This window comes from Hyaena hyaena, unplaced genomic scaffold (assembly GCF_003009895.1).
Source record: "Hyaena hyaena isolate Hyena2069 unplaced genomic scaffold, ASM300989v1 scaffold_438, whole genome shotgun sequence".
Lineage (NCBI taxonomy): Eukaryota > Metazoa > Chordata > Mammalia > Carnivora > Hyaenidae > Hyaena > Hyaena hyaena.
Window position 1 is genome coordinate 1,079,424 of NW_024081071.1, and position 22,517 is coordinate 1,101,940.

The following is a 22,517-nucleotide window of genomic DNA, read 5'->3' on the forward strand; positions in this document are numbered from 1 at the left end:
TTAGAGAATAATGTTAGTGGATATCACAGGCATAGAACAGAGAGAAAAATTTCAAAAGTTGGAAAAATATTTCAAATATTAGCAAATAAATCAAGATGGTCTGATATCCAGAAAGGAATTCAAGAATGAACAAACAGAGAAAGGAAGGAAATAAGCCAATCACATGAAACAGTTTCCTGGAATGGAAGGATGTGTCTATGCCAGTGGTGAAGGTTTACCAAGTGCCCAGAGCAACGGAGGAACAGCAGAACATAGGCCACATGAAGTTTCAGAACTGCAAAGACAACAGAACATCTTCCAATGATTTAAAAAGAAGAGAGGGGGCACCTGGCTGGCTCAGTTGGTTAAGCATCTGAATTGTGATTTTCGCTCAGGTCATGATCCCAGGCTCATGGTATGGAGCCCCGTGGAGGGCTCTGTGCTGGATGTGGAGCCTGCTTAAGATTCTCACTCCATTCCTGGATTGCTCTCTGTCTCTCTCCTTCTCTCTCATGACATAGTCAAAGACTTAGGAATAGATTAGGAATCAAGAGAAGCTCAGACTCCTCATAAATGACAGTGATAATACACCTTAAAAATTCTATGGCAAATTATTTCAAAATCAAAATTCTACCAAACATCACTGGAGGGGGAGGCTAGAATAAAATTTCTAAAACTTGGTCTTCTTTTTCACCTCCCATGTTTTTTGCTGCTGTTTGTTTGCTAAGGAATGCTGTGCTCTACGGAAATGTGATCCAAGATGAGGCAAAGACGGGATCCAGGAATAGGTACTCCAACCCAGATGAGAGAGAAGGGTGTCTTGTCTCCACACTGATGGCTGGGGATATCCTGTTGCGACTTCAGAGCAGTGGGCCTGGAGTGCTACCAGTTCAAGTTGAAACAGGAGGACAGAGGGTTTTTGGAGGGGGGACCCCAGGGGAAAAAAATAAAATTAATAAATTACCTATTATATTTAAACATACTTAAAAATATATAACAAAAGGGGCGCCTGGGTGGCTCAGTCGGTTGGGCGTCCGACTTCAGCTCAGGTCATGATCTCGCGGTTCGTGGGTTGGAGCCCTGCGTCGGGCTCTGTGCTGGCGGCCAGCTCAGAGCCTGAAGCCTGTTTCGGATTCTGTGTTTCCCTCTCTCTCTGACCCTCCCCTGCTCACACTGTGTCTGTCTCTCTCTCAGAAATAAGTAAAATATTTAAAAATATATATATATATAAAACAAAAAAATAAAACAAGCATATCAAGACGCAATTTACATTTTGAGAGATTAATTAGTGATTGGCACATAAAAATCTAAAAAGAAAAGTTAAAGCTGTTCTCTTAAGAAGGCAAAAAAAAAAGATTGAATGAGAAAGAAAATATAGATAATTATAGTACACAACGTGGCTATGTCATGACATGGCTAAGCTTTCAGTAATATTTCCAAAGTCACAGTAATATAAATACTAGCTACTCATTTGTACTACATGGAAAAAGCAAAATAGGAACACCCGGGTAGCTCAGTCAGTTAAGTGTCTGACTCTTGATCTCTGCTTGGGTCTTGATCTCAGGCTCATGAGTTCAATCCCCACCATTAGCGTGGAGTCCACTTAAAAAAAGGAAAAAGCAGGGGCCCCTGGGTGGCTCAGTTGTTTAAGCCTCCAACTTCGGCTCAGGTCATGATCTCACAGTCTGTGAGTCAGGCTCTGTGCTGACAGCTCACAACCTAGAACCTGCTTCTGATTCTGTGTCTCCCTCTTTCTCTGCCCCTCCCCCACTTGCACTCTGTCTCTCTTTCTCAAAAATAAACAAACATTAAAAACTTTTTTTAAAAAGCAGAATGTATTTATAGGGGGAGGGAAAGTGTAATATACATGAGTGAATTCTTCCACAGAAGAGAAACAAAAGATAAAATCAAAGCAGAAAAATAAACAAATAGCACCATATGCAAGTGATTTTAAAAATATGGAGGCAAAAATAAAAATAAACAGCTAAACTAATTGGAACTGGGAACCTCTTGAAGTGGTAATTAAAGTTAGGGAGGGTGGCATTGGGAATCCTGTTTTTGTTACAAGGTTGTAAAATAATTTCACTTTTTATTTTTTTAATAATTTTGCTTTTTAATGTATGTGTATAACCTTAAAAATGAGAATTTTCTAAAGAAAAGAAAAAAAGGTATAGGCTTTTGGAGATCTTTGGTGTCCAGAGACACAAGCACGTTGAGTAATACAGGATGTAATGCATGTATAAAGCCCTGATCCCACCGGACACAGCCACCCACAAGTCCCCAGGGTGGCATCTAGGCTTATTCAAGGACTCCCACCTATCTCTGGTTCCTCCTTCAAAGTTGTTTCACAGGTCACTAAAGGCAGATTGATTTCTCTTTGGCAGTTTATACCCAGTGACCATGCTATAGCTACAGCACTATCTTTTTTAGTGTGTGGAAGAAATGCATAGGTTGCCAGGCGAATGAACTAAATGTTATATTTAGCTGGGAAGATAACATATCCCTAATGTTAGGATTTATCAAAACAAATTCCAGATGGCAGGCAAGCCATAGAGAGAGGGGCCATCTGGTAAGTTAAAGCAGGGCTCAGTTTTTTAAAAGGTGAAAGGTAGTAAATGTCAAAACTTCCTATGGTGAAAATACATCTATCTGTTGCTACAATTGGAGGAGAAATCCTGAGCCACATGTCTTACATGTGCTAATTTAAATATCTGTGACATTATGCACTTTCAAATACCTGAGTGAGTTTTTAATGATCTAAAAAAACACTTGGTGAATATAGTAAGATTTCATTGTATACCTGCTAAATATATATTATATGATGGCAGCTGTAGGCATTAATAAAACCATTTAACAGACTCTACAATTACCCAAATACTTTGAAAGTACAAGCCAATAAACACTGAAACAATTTTTTTTTCAAAATGATTTAAGATGTTGCTGCCATTTTTGATTTAGCTCAGCAGTGTATTTTTAGTGCATTTTTCTCTTTGACAGAATGTTTCTTGCACATATTTTCTTCTCTCTCCATTCCCACTGCTCCCTCTGAAACTAATCATTACATGCCTGTATTTATTCACCAGTTTCCCACCCCCTCCCCCTGGCCCCACTTGCACACAACTTCCAGCTTAATCTTCTTTAAACATTGCTCTGTTTATATAACTTCCTGGCTCAAAAAACAGTCAATACCTCTCCAATGTCCAGAAGATAATGTGCAGGCTTCTACTTACTGACACCCCCACTTTCCCCACGCTACTCCTTGGATGTGAGTCCTCCCATCTCCCCAGGCCACAGCCAGGATATCACCTCAAAGAACTGGAGCTCTGCCCCAATCTCAGTGCCTCTGCTGGGAGCCCTGATTCTCTCTGCTGGGCCTAATAGTCTTCTCCCCCATGAGCTGAATCCAATAAGCCATGTCCGGCATGGAGGTGAAAAATGCTGTAATGCTGAGAGGCTTCTGTCGCTGAGCCCACCTCCAGGTCAGCTTCCAGGGGTTATATCATTAGCCTAGATCTTATGTAATGGAAAATGTTGGTCATCTCAATAATGGTCTTGATAATGGTCCCCCAAAGATGTCCTTATGCTAATTCCTGGAACTTGTGCCTATGTCACCTCGCATGGCAAAAGACACTTTCAGATTTAAATTAAGGAATTGGAGATGAGGATTTTATCCTAGATTAACTCAATGGACCCAATGTAATCATAAGAGTCCTTATAAGAGGGAAGCAGTAGGGTTAGAGTCAGAGAAGATTATGTGATGACAGAAAGAGATCAGAGAGAAAGAGAAAATTTGAAGATGCTAAACTGTTGGCTTTGGTGATGGAGGATGGGACAATGAACCAAAAAATGGAGGCAGCCTCTATAAGCTGCCTAGAAAAGGCAAGGAATGGATTCTCCCACAGAGTATCCAGAAGGACCCAGTCCTGGCTATACCTTACCTTTAGTGTAATCAGATTGATTTGGACTGCTGACTTCCAGAATTGTAAGATAATACAACTGTGTTGTTTTAAGTTACTAAATTTGTTGTAATTTATTCTGGCTGCTAATACAATCTTTTTGCAGGTTCTCCTGGTCCCAGCCCCAATAATCCTGACCTACACTCCTCTTTCCCTTGGCTCATGGTGAAGTCCCAGGAAGGTTAGCCTGAAATTGATGCAGGTTAAAACCTATATTAACTACTAGTTACATGTAGCTATTTATATTTAAACTCAAATAAAATAAAGTAAAAAATTCAGTTTCTCTGTTATACTAGCTGCATTTCAAATGTTTAATAGCCACATGTGGCTAATGGCTATGGAACTGGATAGTGGAGATACCGAATAATTCCATCATCACAGAATGTTCTACTAGATAGCGCTTGAGATAACAATATGCTATGTACCACTAGTTTTTATAAGCCACTGAGTTCTTTATTCTGTCTGGTTTTACCTTTCTCCAGTGGGCCTGGGTTAAGTTCCTTAGGGGACCTTCCAGGCTGGGGAAACACAGCTTAGAAGTGACGGAAGTAGGCACACTTAGGTGAGTGTGCATCCTGGAATGTTTCCATTGACCGGGTCAAGGTGGAGTCTTGAACAAAGCCAGGGAGGTCCCTCCAGGACAATCCCCAGTGCTGGGTCTTGGTCCTTCCAGGGACTGCTGCCTGACTTCAGGGAGCATATCTGGTCTTTTGAACTGCTTAGGAAGTCTGTCCTTGTCGTTAGATGATAAAAACATTCTGCATTATTTCTTCTAATAAACTCAGGGTTTTTACTTTAAAACTTCCTTTAATCTATCTGAAATTTATTTTTATGTATGATGTGAGGTAGTGATCTTATTTCCCCCAAGGGATAGCAAATGTCCTCATCATTCCTCCCCCCACCCCCCATAATTTGAAATGTCATGTTGGTCCTTAAAATAAATTCCCATGTATAAACAGATGTTTTTTCTTTTTTTCTATTTAGCCCTACATGACTGTCATCCTGCCTTAAATGTTAATAGTTTTGCAGGCTATTTTGCCATCAAACAGGGAAATTCCCCTTTGATTGTCCTTATTTTTCACTATTTTTTTTTTTTTTGTTCTTGTTGTTTCCTCTTCCTGATACACTTCAGAATCAGTTTGCCAAGTTTCACCTAAATGGCCAGAATGAAATTTTTTTGGAATTATTTTGAATTCAGGCATATGGGAACACTGACATCTTAAAAATACTGAATCTCTTGATTTAAGAACAAGATTTGCTGTTCCATTTATTTAGGTGTCTATTTTTTACTTTTAAAAAAGTTTTATGCTGCTTTCATTTCATTGTTAGTCAATTCTAAGGCATTTGTTGATGCTAATGTGAGTTTCCTTCCCATGGATTTTTAAATTACTTAACATTTGTATACAGGAAACCAGGAATTTTTGTGTATTGCTCTTACTGAACTCTTTTTGTTTTAATAATTTTTCTACTGATTTTCTGGAATTTTCTAGATAGACTCTCATACCATCTCCAAACAGACAAATTTTCCTCTTTTGCTCCTGGTATCTTTATCTCTGACTTCCTTTCTTGGCCTAACTTAATGGGATATCCAATAGGATATTAAACAGTAGTAGTAACTACTATCCCTGTATCTTCCTGATTTTTTAAAGGGTATACTATTATCTCACCATTACATATAGGGTTTACTGAAGGAAATTTCTTTCTTTCTCTAATTTGTTCAAAAGGGATGCTGAAATTTAAACAAAATATTGTTTTACATTTGAAAAATTATATTGGTTTTTTCCTTTAAATTGTAAATGTTGAATTATAATAATAGATTTCTTTTTTTTAATTTTCCATGCACAGTTATTTTTCCATGCTTTTATTCAGGCAAAAAAAAAAAACTGAAATAGTCTCACATTAGCACTTTATAAATTTACAGAAGAAATAGACATTTTTTTAAGTTTATTTATTTTAAGAGAAAGAGAGAGCAGGGGAAGGGCAGAGAGAGGGGGAGAGAGATCCCAAAGAGGCTTTGAACTGCCAGGGTGGAGCCTGATGTGGGATTCAAACCCAGAACAGTGAGAACATGACCTGAGCTGAAATCAAGAGTTAATGCTTAACCAAGTGAGCCACCCAGGTGCCCCAAGAAACAGACTTTTAAAAGTCTTATTATTATAAGGATAAAAAGCTGATTCCTATAGATTTGGGGTGTTTTTTTTTTTAACTTAAATTTTAGTTAACAGAGCAATATTGGTTTCAGGAGTAGAATTCAGTGATTTATCACTTATATACAATACCTAGTGATCAACACAAGTGCCCTCCTTAGTACCTATCACTCATCTAGCCCACCCCCCACCCTCCTACCTCCATCCACCCTCAGTTTGTGCTCTATTGTTAAGAGTCTTTTGTGGTTTGTTTCCCTCTCTTTTCTCTTTTCTCTCTCCCCTTCCATTGTGTTTTGTTTCTTAAATTCCACTTATGAATGAAATCATATGGTATTTGTCTTTCTCTGATTGACTTATTTCATTTGCAGTGATGTAGATGGAGCTAGAATGTATTATAATAATGGATTTCTTAAAAAAATTTTTTTAAGTTTATTTATTTTGAGAGAGAAAGAGAGTGAGCAAGCAGCGGAGGGACAGAGAGAGAGGGAAAGAGAGAACTACAGGCAGGTTCCATGTTGTCAGCACAGAGTCCAACACGGGTCTCAAACTCATGAACTATGAGATCATGACCAGAGCTGAAACCAAGAATTGTACACTTAACCAACTGAGCCACCCAGGTGCCCCAATAATGGATTTCTTAATATTGAACTAACCTCATGGTTCTGGAATAAACCCTACTCAGTCAAATACTTTAGAATTAACCTTTAAATACATTGGTTAATTCCATTTGTTAGTACTTTGTACGCCCATTTCAGGATTTTTGCATCTATATTTTAAAATGATGTTCCTTTATAGTTTATTATTTATTATTTAAGTTTTGTCCAATCAGGTTTATATTAGCTTTGCAGATGATTTAAGAAACTTTCTTTTGCTATCTCTGGAACCTTTAAATGTCCTAAAGATCTTGGAAAATTTTGCTGTAACTGAGACAAACTGCTTTTTCATTTTTTAATGTTTATTTATTTTGAGAGGCACAGAGGGGTAGAGAGAGAGAGGGAGAGAGAATCCCAAGCAGGATCCTTGCTTAGCCTTGGGTCCAATGCAGGGCTTGATCCCACAGCCCCAGGATCATGATCTGAACTGAAATTAAGAGTCAGATGCAAACTGACTGAGTCACCCAGGTGCCTCTGAGACAAATTGCTTTTTAAAGATTAGTCTTTTAGTAACTTTAATTTCTTCTATAGTGATTAGTTTATTTTGTTTTCTAGGGTTTTAAAAGTCACTTTGGCTTCCATATTCATTGCAACATTATTCATAATAGCCAAATGTGGAAGCAACTCAAGTGTTCATCAATAGATAAATGAATAAACAAAATGCAGTCTATACATACAATGAGATATTCACTCATTTAAAAAAATGACGTTGTGATACGTGCTACAACATGGATGAGCCTTGAAAATATGCTAAATGAAGTCAGTTGCAAAGAAACAAATAGTGTCTGCTTCTACTTTTATGAAATATCTAGAACAGGCAAATTCAGAGACAGAAAGCAGATTAGAGGTTACCAGGGGCTAGGAGAGAAGGGGACTGGGGAGTTATCACTTAATGTCATGGAGTTTCTGTTTGGGTTGATGGAAAAGGGTTAGAAACTGTGATGAGGGTTGCACAACAATGTGAATATAATTAATGCCTCTGAATTTTATGCTTAAAATGTTTAAAGTGACACATTTTATGTTTTCAATGTTTTATCATAAAAATTTTTAACCCACATAAAGTGCTTTTTTAAAAAAAGGTCATTTTTGGTAATTTATATTTTCCTAGAATATGTTCCCTTTCTCTAGATGATTGAATTTGTTGTTATGAATTTCTAGTTTTATCTTTTCCTTAATTTTATTTGTCTTTCTTTTTTACAGTTCAGGCTTGCCAAAAGCTTATTTATTTTTTTGTTCCTTTTTTCCTCTTCCTTCCAAGGACTAGCTTTTGCTTTTATTGATGAAATATGTTTTTTTTCCTTTTCAATTAATTCTTCCTATTATCTTCCTAAGTTTCTTTTTCAAGAATTATTTCATTGTCCTTTTTAGCTTCCTACTTTTTGTTATGTAGTCCCCCCACTGTCCTTCATTTCAAAATAATTCACAATTTTAGTGAAAATTTATTTTTTTATACCAGGGGTTAAACATTTTAAAAAATTTACAACAAACTGATTTTTTTTTTTTTTGGTTACAGTTTTGTTATTGCTCATTTCTAATTTCATTGCCTTACAGCCAGAGAATATGTAATATACACATGATTTGTACTTATTTTATTTATTTTTTGAGACAGAGTTTGTATACATGAGCGCATGCATGTGTGTGAGTGGGGTAGGGGCAGAGGGAGAGGGGGAGAAAGAATCTCCAGTAGGCTCCATGCCCTGCCTGCAACTGGACACCAAGGCTTGATCTCACGATCATGATCAGAGCTGAAATCAAGAGAGTCAGAGTCTTAGCCAACTGAGCCACTGAGGTGCCCCTGATTTGTATATTTTAAACTGTATTGAGATTTTCTATGTGGCCTGATTCACAGTGGTATTTTGAGGTTAACAGAAAAGAATGCATGTGAACATACATGTATGTATGTATAAATATATGTATGTGTGTTATTCAGTAGTTAATTCTATTATTAAAATCTCCCACATAAAGACAGAATTAAATTTTTGTCTGTTTAATATTTCAATTTCTGAGAAAAAAATCTTAAAATGTCCCACTAAGATTTTGGATTTTCATTTTTTTTTGCATATTTGCATATATATTAAGGCTGTGTTATTAAGAGAGCAAAGATTTATGACAGTATGTTTTCTTGGCAGATAGTGCCTTTTACCATCATGAAATATCTTTTCTCATTCTATCTAATACTTTAGCTTTAAATCCTATTTTGTCTGGTATTAATATACCATACTTATGTCTTTAAAGTACGGTTTTTAAAGTAATTTTAGAAGACTTATAGTAAAATGAACTCCTTGACTCACCCCTCCCACTCTGATTTTCTCTCCCTTGAGACAACTACTTATTACTTTTTTCATTGTTCTTCTGATAATTGCTTCCACATTTCTAAGTAATAACTTTTCCCACTGCTATCTCTTGGTTTTTTAGTCTTGGGTTTTATCTGTTTCCTGTTGCAGAACATTATTTAGTTCCCTTACATGATTCCATCACATTTCCAATTCCATTCCCCACATCCTCCCAAAATAGTTATAATTTTTGGTTAGATCAATATTCCATATTCATTATGATGCCTATGAAAATTACTTAGCATATTATGATTATATATCCTTTAACTTTTTATTGTCCCTGGAGTTAATAAATTTCCCTCTTTGCTTGGTTAAGTACCTATCACTAATTCATTCTCAACTTTTAACCAGGAGTATACATCTCCCATCCACATCACACAGTTTTCTCTCTTCCCTCTTGTGCCATTGGTTGATCTCAAGATCTCCTACATTGCTGTCTTCCTTGGACTTTTCTATATCTTCACCCTGAGCATTCCCACCATCATTCTCTTGTGTTTTTAGTCCCAATTTAATTCATTCTTCCCTCCTTTCTTTCCTTTTCCCTTTCTCTTTCCCTTCTCTTTCCTTTTTAAAAATTAATTTTTTTTACTCCCTTATTTTGGTGGACCATATCCAAAGCTTCTTAGGACAGGATACACAAGAGCAACCTGTCAGAAAATGTCTTTATTCTACTTTTATATTTGATTGATAGTTTGGGGGTATGTGTAGAATTTTAGGTTGAAAATCATTTTTCTTTAGGATTTTGAAAGCATTGCTAGTTTCTAGACTTGCTGTTGGGATATGTGATGCCAGTGTGATTCTCACTTTCCTTTGTCTGTGGCCTGTTTTGTTTCCCAAAATCTTTTAGGATCTATCTTTTGTACTGAGTACTCTGAAATTTCACTAAGAGTTGCTTTGGTATGACTCCCTTATCATCCACACTGCTGGGCATTAGTTGGTGCTTTCCATCTAGAAACTCATGTCATTTATTTCAGGGGGATCTTTTTGAGTTGATAACTTGATAATTTATTTTCCTTCATTTTCTTTTAGAAACTCTAATTTCTTAGGATAATTAAACTGCTAAACTGATCCACTGATCCTCTATCATTTCTAGTCCATTTTTGTCCCCTTTCTTACTCATGCTCATCATTCCTTCTACTTTCTAGGAGACTTCTTCAAATTTATCTTCTTTCATTGAGTTTTCATATGTGCTATTGTTTTTAACTTCCAAGACAACTTTTGAATGTTCCTTTGTTTGGAGTCTCTTGGTTTCTTTTTTCATAGATACAATTATCTTCCTTTACTTCTCTGGAAACATTGCTTTGTTTTGCTTCCTAAATTTCTTGTACTTCTCCACTGTTTCTGTCTCCCCCCAATTTTATTTTTCTCTTGTTGATTTTTATTTTGTTTTCTGCTTGTTTGTGGAACCTTTCTTGGAATAACTGGCAATCATTAGATGATCTTTCATAGTCAAGAGCAAGTCACTTAACAGCTTACTGCAAGGCCCCTATGAATGGGTGTGGCTTGTTTCCTAGTGGGTATGCTATAAGGAGATCTGTCTGGGCATTGTAGTTGGAGGACCCCCACCATTTGTTCTTTAGAGTCCTAGACCCATTACCTATGTGAATGGACTCCCATGCCAAATTTCTCACTTAAGAGAAACATTCTTGTCCTTCAGAAGCAAATATGGAGTCAACTCTTTCCACCTCTTTCTTCTGTCCTCCAATGCCCCTGTGAAGGTCTAGAAGCACTTCAGAGTCTACCTGTATCCTTCTTTAACCCCAACATGATGAATATTCTCTTCTGAAAGCAGTTCTAAAGGTTTTAACCTAGGGACACACACTGTTGTCACCACTGGATGTGCAGTGAAAGAAGGGGAAGGGAGAGACTGCTTCAAATATAGTTATTTAACTTACTGCCCTCACAACTATTTGAAAGTCCAGGCTTGTTCTTTGTACTCATTTATGCTGAGTGTTGAGAAATTTCAGAATTGCTTATGGGGTCCTGAATTTTAATATTTTTTAACGTTTATTTATTTTTGAGACAGAGAGAGATGGAGCATGAGCTGGGGAGAGGCAGAGAGAGAGGGAGACACAGAATCTGAAACAGGCTCAGGCTCTGAGCTGTCAGCACAAAGCCCGATGTGGGGCTCGAACCCATGGACCATCAGATCATGACCTGAGCCGAAGTCGGATGCCTAACCGACTGGACCAACCAGTCGCCCCTACGAGGCCCTGAATTTTAAGCAGGATTTTCCTTTTCTTGTTTTGTCACCAATGCAGTCCTATCTACCCTTTGTGAGTTCCTAAAATTTCTGGAATATGCAAATTTCTTTTTTGTGTTTTTTTTGTGTGTTGCTATTGTTCTGTTTTAGTTCTTTTTTAAAATATTTTTAAAAGTTTATTTATTTTTGAGAGACAGAGAGAGACAGAGTGCTACCAGGGGAGAGGCACAGAGAGAAGGAGACTCGGAATCCCAAGCAGGCCCCAGGCTCTGAGCTCTCAGCACAGAGCCCAATGCAGGGTTTGAACTCACAAACCATGAGATCATGACCTGAGCCAAAGTCAGATGCTTAACCAACTGAGCCATCCAGGCACCCCTGTTTAAGTTATTTCTTTAATGTTGGGAGGGATAAAATATATCTTCAGTTCTTCAGTTAGCCAACTTGATTCAGTCCTTCATTTTAAAAACACATTTTTAGTCCTTAAAGTAAGGAAAGAGAAAGAAGATACATTTGTGGGTAAATTGCTCCTTCACAGCCACTTCTAACAGGCTTACCATCAGTCTTATAGACCACACCCACTGGAGACTATGATGCTTGGCCAAATCAGTTAACTACTTTTTGAATATTTTGGTGCACTCTCCCTTTTGGTTTGATGTTTTCACTTGCTCTCTTCCTTTACTCCACCTTTCACTTAACTTGAATATTCAGAGTTCTCAAGTCGTCTATTTTCTCCTAGATAGAAAATCATCTAAGACATTAGTTTGTATTAAAATGTTAGGAACTTAATATATTTTCCTCTCCAGTAATATATGTACTCTTAAAATGATGAATAAAGGAAAGCAATGCTCACCCTAAGGGGTTGCTATGGGCTGAATGTGCCCTTCAAAATTCATGTGTTGAAATACTCATGCCCAATATGATGGTATTAGGAGGTGGGGCCTTTGGAAGTCAATTAGGTCATGAGGGTGAAGCCTTCATGAATGGGATTAGTGCCTTTACAAAAAGACGTGACAGAGCTTGCTTCTGCTCTCTTCTCTGCTCTTTCTCCTTTGAGGATATGAGAAATCAGTGGTCTGAAACCTAGACAAGGTCCTCATCAGAAGCTGACCCTGTGGTCCCCTGCTCTGACTTCCAGCCTCCAGAACTGTGAGAAATAAATTTCTAATAAATTTCCGTGGTTTATAAGGTACCCAGTCTATGGTATTTGGTTATAGTAGCCTAAACTAAGACAGAGGTAAATACATAATGGTGGCATTTCAGATATTTCAGAGGCAAAGCTCTTTAGAGCACAATTCTCAGACCACTGCCACTTTGCCTATTCATAAAGACATTAATGGGATACTCCAGCAGCTTTGGTCATATGTGCAACATGAACCACTGACAGTCATTTTATTTTCTTAGTCTTTACAGTGAAAGACAGTAATAAAACTTATTATTACTATTTTGAGCAAAAGTCAGTGTAGTCCCCTGGATATTTGTTGGGGGTGGCTTGTTGGGTAGCTGTAAATGGTCACCTTTGGAAAAGTGCAGGGTATGATGGATGGGTATATAAGGGAGGGATTTCGTTTTTACTTCAATGTCTTCTGACATCTCTACAGAAATGGCGTAAAGACAACAATAATATCCAAAAGCCTTCCTCCTTGCTTTGTGATCTGTCATCTTAGGAATTTCCCTGGAAAGAGATACTCCACTGTGCAAACCTGTGGTTGGGAGGGTTTATCCACACTGAAGGGGTCAATCCAAAGGGAAGGGTCAACTCACTGGGGTATGCACATGAAATGGTTTAATTATTTCTGACAACTGCCCCCAATAATTGGATCCCCCTTACACTGGGTGGCAAGATCTTATGGTCTTGTCCACATTCCATACCTTTGCTGCCATTTTTGGGTTTTTAACAACTCCCTTGATTTTCGCTTAATTGCTTTGATAAGCTTGGACTAAAGAGCTCTAATCTATCCTCCCTAATTTGAGGTTCTTTCTACTTAATCATTTTGATTCCTGTAAAACATGGCAGTGTTTGTTTTAAACTGAGGTATAATATACACTAATCTTAAAATGTACACGAAGATGAATTTTTACATTTGTATACAACTCACCAGATCAGATTATGCACTGTAGCTATGACTGGCTAACCTAATGGTTTTACTATTATTAAGTTTAGAATGAGTGAGCATACCACTGTAGTGTCACATGATATAAAGTGAAAAAATGTTGCACAATCCCATCACAGTTTAGAATTAGTAAAGTCAGGATAACAGATTTTCCATAATATCACTATCTTTTCATGTTTTTTCTAGAGCCATCTATGTAGGAACACCATGAAAATGATATTTTTAATGTTAAATATGTTATAGCATGTAAATTAAAACATAAAATATTAAAGCCTCTGTGTTAGCCACACATTATTACTCATCCTTCCCATCAGAGTCAGTTTCAGGGTTCAATGTGTTATTCTTTATTTTCTCCTGGGTGCCCACCATAGTTATTTTAGATTAAAGGAGGCACCTAAACCCACATAATAGCCAAGTCCCTGCAGATCTACAGCTACAACTTACTTTTTAAAAAAATATTTTATTTTAAAGTAATCTCTATACCTAATGTGGGGCTTGAACTCATAGCCCCGAGATCAAAAGTGGCATGCTCTATCAACTAAGCCAACCAGGTGCCCCTGCAACTTAACTTCTTAACTTCTTTTACAAATTGTCTCATTCTTTCAGTTCCTGCCCCAGTTTAATACTGTGTAAGAAAAGTGAGTACTTGGTAAAGTTTAAATCGTGTGTGTGTGTGTGTGTGTGTGTGTGTGTGTATACCGTTAAATACATCTGAAATAAATCAGCAAACCTGGGACTATTCTCTAGGTTTTGTTTTTCTCCATTTTTAGCGAATTCAAGTGATGATCCTTAGCTTTCCAGTTTCGACATTCCAAAATGGCGTTCAGACTCATGCTTGGGGTTGAGTCTGTTTGCCTTTGTTCCAACCAACAAACTGGGCATTGTTTTTGCACTGTCATTCAGAGCTCTAAATAGTGTCAAGAATGTGTAACCAGACATGTAATTACCCAAAGTACCCTTTTTCAGACCCTATGTTAATTAAGTGCATTCCCCTCATTTCTCACATTTACCAGGCTTGTTAGGGTCTCAAGATTGCTAGCCCAAAAGTTCAGAACTATCTGTGTCTAGGGCAGCATCTATTATGTGGCTGGAATTCAGCAAATGTAGAAAAATAAAGATAATTACTTGTAGAGCAAGTTCAAGGGTTCCTTAATATAATACCAAATACTTCTACTTGTTGAGTGACAAAATTTTTTACATAAAGGATTTTCTCTTGGGGAGAGGCAGCCTGATGTAGCTAGGCATGGTCTAGGCTTCTCTGCATAAAGAGGTGTGACCCTGAATAAGTCAATACCCTTACCTTAATCTGACCGATCATTCTCTGAAAAATGCCAATTGTCATAAAGTTGTATCATTCCAAGGATGTTACAAAGATCAGAGGAAATATTGAGCAGGAAAATCCTGTGCTAACTAGTAAATCTTTACAACTGCTTTATTTATTGAGAAGCAGTAGTTACACGCTTCTTAGAGACCACTAAGCCTTGAACAGGCAGTATACATCCTCTGTTCCAGTCCTTCTCTGGAGAGTAAGGGTCCTTCTTGGACTCCACTAGGAGACACCAGGTGGCTATCCATAAGGCATTATCTTGAGAAGTAATGGCTGATCTACATTTCCCCACAGTATATCCTGTACTACAGCCTGTGCCAGAACTTGAAATACCCACTTTGAAACCTTCCCATCTCATAATTTGGCAGAGCCTTTTTGGAGGGTGACAAAATATACCAAGAACCTTAAAAGTCTTTGATTTTGCAATTTCATTCCTAGGGATTTATCTTAAGGAAATCCTAGCATGTGTGATATTTAAAATAGTGACTAGTTAGAAATAACCTAACTACCCAACACCACAAGACTCATTAAATAAACTATATTACAGTAAATCCAGCCATTAAAAATTAGATTGTAACAGAATATTTAATAATGTTGAAATGTTCGTAATATATGAAGTGAAAAGAAGGAGGTCACCAAACTGTACAATTCTGATTATTTTAAACACACACTCCCACACACACGCACACTCACATAAATGCTTAGGGGCAAAAAAGTCAATATATTAAGCTTAATGATTACTGGTAAGAATTATAGGTGAATTTTGTATTTTCTTCAATGAATACATATTATATTTGTAATCAGAAGAATGTAATTTTTTAAGTTCCTTTTTTGCATTCCAAAACTTGGTAAAAATGTGTAAGTTACCTACAATTTACTGGTCAAAAGTGTAAGTTGTCCATGTGAATCTAGTTTTTAATCCTGGATTTGCTACTTTCTAAATGTGCAATCAGGGTCAAATTACTTAATGTTTCTACATCTTGGTTTTCTCTTCTATGACATGGGGATAACAAAAGTGCCTGCTCTCAGGGTCATTGAGGATTAAATACTGTAGATAAAGTCCTGGCACACGGTGAGCAGCCCAATAAAGTAGAGGCTATTCCTACAACCCGTAGTAGTTCTGGCAGAGCTACTATGTTCCGCTGCACACTACCCCTGTGACATTATCACAGGCTGATTTGTGGCTGCCTTCTTGCAGAGTAGAGGAGTTGGTAGTGGAAAAGTTTGAAGATACAGGGGCCAGAGCTGATGAGCACCCTTTTCCCATCTGGTTGGGTCAGCCCTACCCATAGTCTTGTGCACTGAGGGAGGAGAAGCGATATTCTTTTGTATTCAGATAAAATCCTTGAAAGGAGAAACTGTCCCACTTTAACTTTCCTGACTTATAATGTTCAGAGTAGCCCAATACCAGCTGCTGGAGGAACAACATATTCTAATTTCCTGACTTGTACATAGTAAAGTTTCATTGTATTGACAGAGTCTTGCATTTAATTTCCTTAGCTTTTTAGACACAAAGCATTCCTAACAAGAAATTGGAAATAAAAGGGAATAACTGTGCAATGGAACACACATGCTGATTTGAATATGTCATTGAATCTCATAAATACTCAGTAAAATAAATGCTTGGATGTAACAAGGGAAATAAATAATTTTGCTTCCAAAGGTATATAGCAGCAATATGATCATATTTAGAAAATATAAAGAAAGTCATCCATGTCTTATCCGTGCCACACTATATTCCCTTATTTGTATTATTACATCAAGGAGTTCTGTCAAACTTAGTAAAAGAACTCCTTGAAAAAATTAAATAAACATGCTTAAATTTCAATTTAAAAAAAAGAAGAAGCTATTTCTAGCAACATAGTGGGAAAAAGTCACAAAGAATAGTTCAAAGCCAGTAAGACACTATTTTAAAACATTTAGCTAATTTACAAATATCCTAACCAAACTGGAGATTACTCTATGCTGAAAAGTATTCCTTTTGGCTTTACAACAAGAAAAATTAATTTCTGTTTGGACCATTTCTTCTTTAGTTTTCTTCTGCCTTCCCTCCCCCCCAATCATCTGTTATATATTTGTAAAAAGTCTAAGAAATTTTTTTACAATCTAACTTAAACCTAATTCTTCATGGTGATTTACAAACTGAAGTCATTCATTATAAAGTCAGTCTACTTGAAAAATGAAAGCAACTTGCAGCTAACGGTTAGAAGAAAGTTTTGTGTGATTTTTAAATTTTGATTTAATGCAGTGCTACAAACTCAGCATATGCCTAATAAATATGTGTTAGATAAGGAGAGGGACAGCAAGAGAGAAGGTGAGGAAGTCACAGAAAAAATTATCAAAACCACTGCTTTTCTAAACCATCCATGTGCTAACATGGAAACCACTACATGAGGGTAAGAATAATGGTCTTCAATTTCTCTAAGAAACATCAAAATTGTTAAATTACTGTTAAAGGTTGAATTGTATCCTCCCAAAAAGAGATATGTTGAATTCCTAAACCCCAGTACCTCAGAATGTGTCCTTATTTGGAAGCAGGGTTGTTGAAGATACAGTTAGTTAGTTAACATATTGTCATACTGGAATAGGGTGGACCCTTAATAAAATATGACTGGAGTCCTTTTGAGAAGATGGCCATGAGAAGACACAGGCAAGGAGAATGCCACATGATCAGAGCTATGCAGCTGTGAGACAAAGAATACCAAAAACTGCCAGCAAACTACCAGGAGAGCAGGGAAGGACTGACTCTCTTACAGGTTTCAGAGGGAACCTTGCCTCCCAATACCCTGATTTCAGATTTCTGGCCTCCGGATTGTGAGACAATACAATTCTGTTGTTTTAAGCCATCTGGTTTGTGGTATTTTGTTAGGGCAGTCTTAGGAAACTAATACAATTAACTTTATTTCATTTTCTTTTAAAATTTAAGTTTGTATTTTTTTAAAAGTTTATTTATGTATCTTGAGAGAAACAGAAAGAGTGCGAGTGGGGGAGGGACAGAGAGAGCGGGAAAAGTCTTAAGCAGGCTCCACGCTGTCAGCACACAGCCCACACGGGGCTCGAACCCATGAAACCATGAGATTGTGACCTAAGCAAAAACCAAGAGTTGGGTGCTCAACTGACTGAGCCACCCAGGTGCCCCCAGGTTTGTATTTTTTAATTCATAAAATAGATATGCTGCTAAAAGGAATTTGTAGAATCACATGCCTTGAAAGGAAAAAAAAGTCACAGTTTTGTCAGCCAAAAAGTACTAAAATTTGATGTGTTTCCTCCCAATTTTTCCTTTGAATAGTTTTTAGCTTTTGTGCAGCTATGATTATAACCTCATATAAACTTATAGTGATATTTTCAATTAGCATTACAACATACATTTCTAAATTATTACAGACTTTCCATACACATTCTTTAGGGGCACCTGGGTGGCTCAGTTGGTTAGGTGTCCAACTTTGGCTCAGGTCATGATCTCACAGTGCGTGGGTTTGAGCCCTGAGTCAGGCTCTGTGCTGAATGCTTGCTCAGAGTGGGAACCTGCTTCAGATTCTGTGTCTCCTCTCTCTGCCCCTCCCCTGCACATCTCTGTCCCTCAAAGATAAATAAATGTAAAAAAAAATTTAAATTGGTCAATATAAGCAGTGTTGCCCAGATAATTGTTTGTAACTCTATTTTAGAATTTTCCTGTTTTAATTTTTTCAATCATTCTTTTTGGACTGACTCTGAGAAATTAAAGATGATCATCTCATCAGTCTCTTCATAACATGCTGTGTGAAAAACAGGAGGTGGGTTATTTGGTAAAAAACGTGGTCTTAAATAGACCCTAATAGACCACAGTCACAGTTGTGGACAGGAACCCTCAGATCTGTGTATAAGATGTAGTACGAGAGTGAGGCATTTGATAACTAACGAACCAGTTAGCGAATACTTGGTCTCATGTGCCAGGCTGGGTGCTCTAACCACCATGACAATGCAGATTCTGGTAGTATCGAATTCAGACCCTAGGTTTCCTGATTCCCACTCCTGCCTCATTTTTACTCAGGTCATTGCCATGATTTAAAAATGCCTGATGTGCTGCTTAGTTTTGAACTCAGCATAAATCTATCTAACAGATATCTGTGTCATGTGATCCTAGAAACCTTGGTTCTAAGTATATATTAGCTTGTGATTTGCAAACTTTTCTTAGCTACGGAAATTTTGTCTTCATAAACGTTACTCATATTCCCAATTTATAAAACATAGAAAAGCAGAACCTATGTGATGGCAGGGAAGGCCGGGCAATAAGCTCAGCAGTTCTATTACTAACTCCCTTGACCTCCCTTGGGATAGATAGAGGCAGCCCCTGAAATGCCTCCAAGGAACCCTAAGGCTCAGAGGAACACTTTTTGTAAAAGAGAACCACATAGTCTAGTTCTTTATCCATTTCGTGTATAAAGTGGCTATGCCGAAAGGGATTTTCTTTTTTTTTTTTTAATTAAAAAATTTTTTTTGAGAGAGAGAGATTGGAGGGAAGGGGCAGAAAGAGAGGGAGACACAGAATTCAAAGTAGGCTCCAGGCTCTGAGCTTTCAGCACAGAGCCGGATACGGAGCTCAAACTCCCGAATCGTGAGATCATGACCTGAGCCAAAGTCGGATACTTAACCGAATGAGACACCCAGGCACCCCAGAAAGGGATTTTCTTAAGGGCTTAAGTGTGTGAAGAATTAAGTTATGAAAAACAGCTTTTCAGTTTTTCCTAGGCCACTGGTTCTCTCTTCTAAATGACTGTCTTGTTCCCAGTTCCCGGAAATTTCAAAATGGGTGGTGACATTTCTAACTTGGCTTATGTTATGGCCTTTTCCAGAGTATTCTCTCTTTAATTCTTCTTGTCATCTGTTGGTACCCCATTTCCTCTTCATTTTCTCCTCTCCATATAACTGAAGAGCCGCGTTGTGTTTCTAAAGATCATTTTTGTGTAGGACTTCTCCAGAAGCACTGTTATAAACCTGAATACATGTTTTAGTAGCAAGGCAGCTAATAATGGTAAGTTCTAATGCAATAAAAGAAGCCAGTCTGTGAGAATAAGTGACTTTTCCTTTTTGTGACTCTGAGTTGCATTTCCAGGAGTGATAAAGACTTTATGCTGATCCAAACAAACCTTCTCATCCAGCTCTTCTTCTCCCAAAAACCAGGGGTCCCACTCCCAACTAACCTCAAGGAGCTGTCTTTAGCCAACAATTAGGACAAATCCAGGTGATCCAGGTCGGTCAGTCATGGCTGGCTTCTTGATCTGGTCCCGATGATTAGCTGGTCACTATATACAGAATATAGACATAGATGAGAAGATAAAGATGACAATTCATTCAAAAGAATAAGAAAGGTCTCAAATTTTGTAATTCATGAATATGGCATTTACAGTTCATAGTTTATCATTGGTAGGTTACCATTTAATCTTTTTTATAGAGCACACTTTATAGAGTATGGAAGACTCTCAGAATAGAATCACTATAATCAACTGAGAACTGCAAATCAATAGGACTGGCCAACTTGCAGTATCACTAATGGAGCCTTGTGATTCATTCATTTTTAAAGGGATAAACTTGATTATGATTGAACTCCTCTTCAATCGAGGTTCTGATGCATACTGGCCAGGATCTGATCTATTTCAGTGGCAACATATTAAATTACTAAGCATAAGAGAGGCCCACTGGTCTAGTCACTTCCTGAGATTTTGCTGTAGAGGCTTAGGACACAAATATGTGATCAAGTATAAATGAGAGCTGTTATCTCTTCAGCTAGCAGGACTACCTTGGTCTTCCCTTGGCAGAGTCTCTGATTCTGCTCACCAAACCATCTATCAAAACCAGACATACTTGACAACTATTTAATGTCCCCATCCAGCTTCTCCCAACCACTTCCTATGGCTCACATCTTGATATCTAAGGTTAGGACTATCTCCAACTTCATTCTTAAGGCCTCTTGAGGATTTTTCAGGTAAAGGACTTTTCACAGAAGTTAACTGAAGCAATCCTTATATGCTTATTATATGCAAAATACAAATTTACAAAAAGGCCAAGTTAAGCAACAGTAATCCCCTTCATAAAACATTTCAAATAGGTTTTCTAAAACTAGCGAGTTCCTCTGTATTTAAAACACTGTTCTGTTTTTTAAAAATACACTTACTAAAGATTTTTCATGAACTCATAAAGTAAGAGGAATCCACATTTTCTTTTTCTAGCTAGCTAGGTCCATCCAGCCCAGCTGCCCAGAGTAAAACCTGCTCATTAACACACTCCTCACTGGCTCATCTCCATGTTTCACTTTTCCTTCTCCTTCACATGGGCTTCCTGTGATCATCTCTCAAACAAACTACCTGCACCAAATCTTTGTCTCAGGACATCTGAGCTAAGAGAACTTCCTCCTCATGACAGAAGTGACAACATCGACAGACCTGGTAGCTATGGTAGGGTGTCTCTCTTGCCTCTGGTCTGCTTCTTCTTTTTTTGCCCTGTAATCTGCTTCTGCATCCCACGCCTTCCATCCTGTTGTGCACTAGAGTAGTTGCTTCCTTTTAATTCAACTGATATACTAGTCAAAACCAATTCTGACTCTCTCTACCAATGCTCAAAGTTGGCTTTTAAAGGGCTGAGCTTTGCTGCCAAATCTACAGCATTCCACATGTTCCATTAGCTTCCATTGCTCATATCAACCCCCTTCCACTCTGGCTAAGAGGTATGAGCAACTGTAGGACTGAGGCCAGCGTGATAAAAATGAAAGTTTTTAAGGTCCTAAGAGGATCTTTCAATCACTTCCATCCAACTCCTTAATCTCACATGTTAGAAAACTGAGGAGCAGAGAGAATAAGCACTTGCTTAACACCTTGTCCATTAGAGAAGAGGAACTTAGATCACTTACCCCTAACCTATGCTTTTCCCTTTCTGGGCTTTTTCTGAACACATTCCACCACTGCTTCCTTTGTTTGACTCAATTCCCCCTGCTCACTACCACTTCCATCATTTATTTCCAGTTGACCTAAGTCCTCGCTGACCCTGAGCCCTTAAGTTATAATCATTTAGTCTAGTTTCACAGATCTGCTGCCCTTCTTGCCCTCATACAGAGGTTGAAAATTTCCACCAATATTTTTGCAACAAAGAAAAAACTAGGAAATAAGTAGAGTGATATACCGGGGTTGTCACTGATGACCTCTTGCATAATTGAGCTCCCCTTGGGAGTTGTGTGACTGGGTGAGATAACTGTCGTCTGGCCCATTGCACCCCAGGAAGATACACATTTATATCTCATGACCTGCTGAATGCATGAGCATCTAACATGCCCATGGAACTCTTGAAAGCCAAGGTTAGGCTGTTTCTCCCTTGATTTGACTGATAATCTGGCTTCTGCTTTTAACCTCCACATCACCCATGCTTCAATTTGCCTAGCTTTGCCTCTCAGGGTTCTCTGAATCGAGTCCTCTGGCCCAGCGCGGCCAGGTTCCTCATTTTTACAACTTCACATTCTCTGTCTAAGCAAGCTTTATTTTCTTCCAGCCTAAAATGCCAAATTAGCATTTCTTTTCCAGATTATTATTTTGATTATCTTTTTGGGCAGGTTTATTTTGTGGTCTCAAATAGATTCTTAGGGACAAGGGCCATGACTTAAGTCTACTTCCTGATACCATATGGCATATGGCTTATTATGGACTGAATGTTGTGACCCTCATGTGTTGAAACTCTAAGCCTCAGTGAGGCTGTATTTGGATATGGGACCTTTAAAGAATTAATTAAAGTTAAATTCATAAGGTCATAAAGGTGAGGCCCTGATCGAATAGAGTAGGTGTCCT

At 37.8% G+C, this 22,517-nt stretch overlaps 1 long non-coding RNA gene across 1 annotated transcript in view; it reads right to left on the bottom strand.

The window, feature by feature from the left end:
- LOC120245892 overlaps window positions 1-22,517 on the bottom strand; it is a 95,076-nt gene that overhangs the window by 69,501 nt on the left and 3,058 nt on the right. The window contains exon 3 of the long non-coding RNA XR_005531926.1: window positions 19,890-19,991. This is a non-coding gene — a long non-coding RNA (uncharacterized LOC120245892). The remainder of the gene's footprint in view (window positions 1-19,889; window positions 19,992-22,517) is intronic.